Source organism: Nicotiana tabacum, chromosome 3, assembly GCF_000715075.1.
Source record: "Nicotiana tabacum cultivar K326 chromosome 3, ASM71507v2, whole genome shotgun sequence".
NCBI lineage: Eukaryota > Viridiplantae > Streptophyta > Magnoliopsida > Solanales > Solanaceae > Nicotiana > Nicotiana tabacum.
In genome coordinates, this window is record NC_134082.1 from 98,469,553 (window position 1) to 98,475,552 (window position 6,000).

The following is a 6,000-nucleotide window of genomic DNA, read 5'->3' on the forward strand; positions in this document are numbered from 1 at the left end:
ACAGCTCAAGCAAGGGAATAAAAGTGTGCAAGAGTACTACATGGAATTCATAAGGTTAGCTAAGCATGCTCCTCACATGGTTAAGACAGAAAAAGCAAAGATTCGCAGGTTTGTTGGCGATTTAGCTTACCACATTAAGGATACGACATCAGCTACAGCAGTAGGGATGACAGCCTTCTTCTCTGTTGTGGGATTTGCCAAGCACTTAGAAAAAGATAGACATCAAATGAGAGAAGAAAAGGAGCATAACAAGAAAGCCTGGATAGCGGACAAGTTTAATGGTACATCCAGCGGATGTGGAAGGGATTCCTCTAATAAGGAGTCATTAGCACCAGCTCAGTCTAATCATCAGTCAGGTGGTGGGTCTTCCTTCAGACGTACTCAGAGTTATGGAAATTAGTCTCGCCAGAATCAGAATTTTAGGACATCATCCTCACATAGCCAGAGTCAGGCTGAGCAACATTCACACCAACAAGGTCTTTGTGGAACATGTAAGCGACAACATTCAGGTCAGTGCAAGCTCGATTTCATGGTTACTATCATTATGGAGACATTGGTCATATAAAGTTCAATTGCCCAAAGTTGCGACGTAATTTCAGTGGTGGATCAACTCGTCCTTCTAATTCCTCAGCTACTGCAGTTGCACCACCTCAGGCTCGTGGTTATCATAATTAGACCGGGCATGGGGTAGGCAAAGGTACAGATCGAGTTACTCAGGAAGGAGTGTGAGCACGTGATTTTTGTTTCGCACGACAATCGCTCCAAAAGGAAGTAAAAAATAAAATTGGTCCTGCTGTACAATTTTTGGATTTCTGTGCGGCACTTTGTTGATTTATTTGTGACTTTGGCCCATTTTATTTATTTACTTTATTAAAACAAAATTGAAAAATGTGTACGTGTCATGCATAATTTGAACCGTAACATAGTTTAAGTAGAAAGGCATAAACAGACATCTTTGTCCGTGATTTTGTTTTGTTTGATTTTACTTGTTTTGAAATATTTTAGTGTGTGTGCAAATAATTGTATTGAGTGTGTATTTAATTTTTAGTTTAGTTTTGTTTAAAATAAAAGGAAATAAATAATAAAATAAAAAAAATATATGAAGAAAGGACCCTTTCCCTTCCGGACTTGGGCCAATTTTAACAAAATTGGCCCAAACGAACAGCCCAAAACCCAGGCCTGCCCGGTCCAGACCACCTGATGCCCAGAGAATCCAAACGACGTCGTTTTGGTACAGGTTGATCTGGGCCGTTGATCTCAAATTGATCAACGGCCAAGATCAATTCCCCATAACCCACCAATAAACCCGACCCGTCTCACCCGGACCGGCCCCAACCCTCAACCCTCAAAACGACACCGTCCCATTTAAGCCTTCAGATCCAGACCGTAGATCTAGATTGATCTAACGGTCGAGGTTCACCCACCCACTAACTATATAAACCCTTCACCATACCCTGCCCCCCTAGCCAACACCCCCGCCTTCGTCTTCACCAAACCCATCCCCTTCAAACCCTAGCCGCCCCTGCACACCTTCACCAGAAACCCGGCGGCCTGAACGCCGGTGACCTCCACCTGAACACCATAGAACCCCCATGCCATCCTGAACCTAAATCTACCAACCACACACTTCGAATCCTACCCCACCTTCTCGAATCTTCATTTGAAGATTCAAGTCGGAACCTAATCTACACCAACCAACCCAAGCTTCACACCAGACACTCCCCAGACCCTCCTCGTGACCAAACCATACTTGGTTTGGTCCGAATCTAACCAGGGAAACACGAATCCCAGATCTAAGTTTTTGAACTCTAGTTTTCCCTGTGCATGTTCCGTGCTTTGTTCAAACTGAAGAGATTAAGGTCTAATGGACCTTAATCGAGGTGTTTCTCATCCGAGAAACACTTCGTTTAAAAGTCCACTCAACCTTAAAGAAGGTCCGTTCAAACACCAGTGGATTTTTCTGATTTGTTCCTTAAAAAAAGCTTTAAGGTGAGTTAATTTTCTTTTCTTTATTTCAGTTCGTATGTTTGTGTGTTGTTAAAGGCCTGTCCGCATGGCCAAACTTTTTGTTTTGTGTTTTTGAACTGCTATTGTCCACCTTGGCCGGACCTCTGTATTCAGTCAGTTTCTTTCTTCATAATGCGTGTGTATAAATGTATGTTCAATTGAATCCGTAACTGGTCATTCATTTAGTTCTTAGGGCCTTTCTGTTTGACATTGCAAAATGAACCCCTTATGTGATACTGTTAAATGTCTGATTTTTGGCTATGATTGTATGTGTTAATGCTAATATAGTCGAGTCGACATGTGTCGTCAATTAGTTTCAACTGTCCGAACAATAACAAATCAACTTACTTCTGCTAAGCATGTGTTGAGTCAATTAAGAACCAGTTTTTGCTTACTTATAGATTGTTTGAATTGATCAGTTAATGTAAAAAGGATTGTTTATGTTTAAATTCTGAATTGGAAGGCATGTGCACTCGTGCACAGCATGTGCATTGGTGCACCTCATGTGCCTTGTGCACAGCCTGTTTTTCTGCATTAAGAAGGCTTTTAAGTTTTAAACAATTTGACAGCATATGCTGTCAGATACATCCTATGCCCATACTTTGCTTTAGTTTAAAGAAGTATTTAAACCTTGTAAAAGTTAAATCTGCCAGGGAATGTTGATGGGGTTTAATATTTAATTAGCTAAAGTTGGAATTGAAAATGGAAGGCACATGGGAGGGGTACTGGGATATTCTGAAAACAGGCTGTTAAAAGAGATAGTGTTGAGGCCTATAAAAGGAGGAGAACCTAGGAGATAAAAAAAGATACATACACTGTGAAGATAGAAAGAAAAGGGAGAGTTGACAGGAATAGAAAGAGAGCAAGAAAGAGAGAAAACAGATTAGGAAATCAGAAATTTGGTCTCGTTTGTCTGAACTTCATCTATTGTCAATACATTAGGCAGTGTTGCTTCTTCTAAAATTCAATCGAGATTATTGTTAGTATTTTGTGGCATTTGGCATATTCCGGAATTGGATTGTCTAGAGCATTGTTGCCATCACACTGTGTGCTATTTCGTTTGGCTGTTATTTTCCTTCAACTCTAGTTCCGCCTCGCATCAGAATCCTTTTCTTTTGTGCTGTTCTGATTGTTGTTGCTATTCTGCTCACTATTGTTGATGCCCTGTCCTGCTGCTACTACTAGTCCTGCTTCTTTCTGCTGCTGATTTCCACATCTTCTTCTTCTTCTCCTTTGCATTTTCAGCATTTCCAGGTACACATTTCAAGTCCCATATTGATGTAATTAAAACAGTTGGAAAGCATGAAATGAAAAAAGGTTGAAGAAGTTCAAGTATTTGTTGTAGTATTCATAATACATTAGCAGGCCTGTGAAAGTTGATTTAGTTTATGATTCAACAGTTCGAAAGTATGTATTGATATTTGACTGAGTTTACCCTGTTGTATTTTAACTCCGTAGTTGTTTGTCAGTAGGGGCATGTATATTTCGGCTTTATACAATACTGTTCTTGTTTCATTTGGTTTTTGTTTAGTTAAGACTAGTCCACACAAGTTTAGTTAAGTTCAACTCGAGAAGTGTTCGGATTAAGTGTTGTATTTCGTTTAGCTCGTACATGATTCCTTGCCAAACTAAAGTATTTTACTTGCCAGTTATCCTTTAATCTAGGCCAAATAAGTTCAGTTAAGTTCAACTCAAAAAATGTTCGGATTAGGTATTGCATTTCATCAATCTCATATGTAGTCTTTTTGTTCGACTGAAACATCCTCGCAAGGCATGACGTTTTTACTTTATAAGTAGTTAATCAGAAACTGACAAAAATCCGGACTAGGCCAAAGCCTATAATTGAATTAGCATGTACCTTTTCTTCTAGTTTTAGAGACAAATGCATTAGAAATGTAGCCATTTTAGGATATCCTTTTCTAAAAATAGAGATGAGCCTCGCCAAATAAAGATGCAAAATTGCGGGGCCCTCAATAAATAACCATGGTAATTATTTAGAATTCAAGATAGGCCATTTAATAAATTTCATGGCCTTCTACAAAGATAATAACGCGTTTAGATTCTTTAGGCGCGACTTTAGTAAATTATATTCTTAAAAATCGGGTGCACATTGATGTGACCCAAGTCCAAGTCCCAACGGAGTCAAAATGTGTTAACAACTACGGGTGCATTGATTGTGACGTGGTTCGAGATGCATTTTCACGACGTTGTAATTCTATAAAATAAATGATAATAATAAAAGCGGTTTAAACTTAATAAAAGCACATAAGTCACAACCTGTATTTAAATCAGATATTTAGCCATTATAACAATTTAAGCGACCGTGCTAGAACCACGGGATTCGAGGGTGCCTAACACCTTCCCTCGGGTCAACAGAATTCCTTACTTAGAATTTCTGGTTCGCAGACTTCATTTGGAAAAGTCGCAAATTTCCTCGATTTGGGATTCAAGATAAACCGGTGACTTGGGACACCAAAAGCCAAACCTTTCCCAAGTGGAGACTCTGAATTAAATAAATAATCTCATTTCGAATATTGTCACTTAAATTGGAAAAACTCCACCCGCGCATCTAACCCTTCGGGGCGGGGCGCGCAAAAAGGAGGTGTGACAAGGAGGCAACCCCGTTTATTTGCTACACTTGACGTCAGAGTGCAGAGGCATCTGCAGAAGTTATTACAGGTATACTTTTAGTCTGCTCACATAATGCTTATGCCATAATGGATCCAGGTTCAACATTTTCATATGTTACTCCATACTTTGCAATTAACCTCGGACTAGAACCTGAACAACTTAGTGAGTCATTCCTAGTATCTACTCCAGTTGGCGAGTTAGTGAAAGTCACAAGAGTCTATAGAGGTTGTATAGTTTCAGTCCAAGATCACAACACTAAAGCCGATCTCATAGAGTTAGAAATGGTGGATTTTGATGTGATCATGGGTATGGATTGGTTATCTTCCTGCTATGCTATATTAGATTGTCGTGCCAAGATAGTCAGGTTCCAATTTCCAAATGAAGAAGTCTTAGAGTGGAAGGGTAGTTCAGCATCGCTTGTAGGTAAGTTTATTTCCTACCTTAAAACACGACGAATGATCGGTAAGGGGTGTCTCACCTATTTGGCTCACATCATTAATCCAGAATCAGAACCACCAGCTCTTTAGTCAGTGCCAGTTGTTAGAGAATTTCCAGAAGTTTTCCCAAATGACCTTCCCGGACTTCCTCCCAAAAGAATCATAGACTTCGGTATTGATCTCATGCCAGGCACTCTGTCCATATCTATACCTCCTTATAGGATGACTCCAGCAGAACTTAATGAGTTGAGAGAATAGTTGAAAGACCTTCTTGACAAGGGATTCATCAAACCGAGTGTTTCACCATGGGGTGCCCCGGTCCTGTTTGTCAAGAAGAAAGATGGGTCTCTCAGAATGTGCGTCGACTATCGGCAGTTGAATAAAGTTACTATTAAGAACAAGTACCCACTGCCAAGAATTGATGATTTATTTGATAAACTTAGGGTGCAAAGTACTTTCCAAAAATAGACTTGAGGTTGGGGTACCATAAGTTGAGAATTAGAGAAGAGGATATATCTAAAACAACCTTTAGAACTCGCTACGGGCACTATGAATTTCTAGTGATGTCCTTCGGATTGACAAATGCTCCAGTTGCATTCATGGACGTCATGAACAAAGTTTTCAAGCCATTCCTTGATACCTTTATTATCGTGTTTATAGACGATATTTTGGTATACTCTAAGAGCAAGGAAGATCATGCAGAACATCTCAAAATAGCCTTGTAGACCTTGAAGGAGAATGAGCTTTATGCCAAATTTTCAAAATGTGAGTTCTGGTTGCAGTCAGTGGCATTCTTAGGCCACGTGGTATCTAGTGAAGGAATAAAAGTAGACCCTCAGAAGAAAGAAGCAGTCAAGAACTGGCCTAGGCCGACAACGCCAACCGAAATCAAGAGTTTCTTGGGGTTAGTTGCCTACTATAGAAG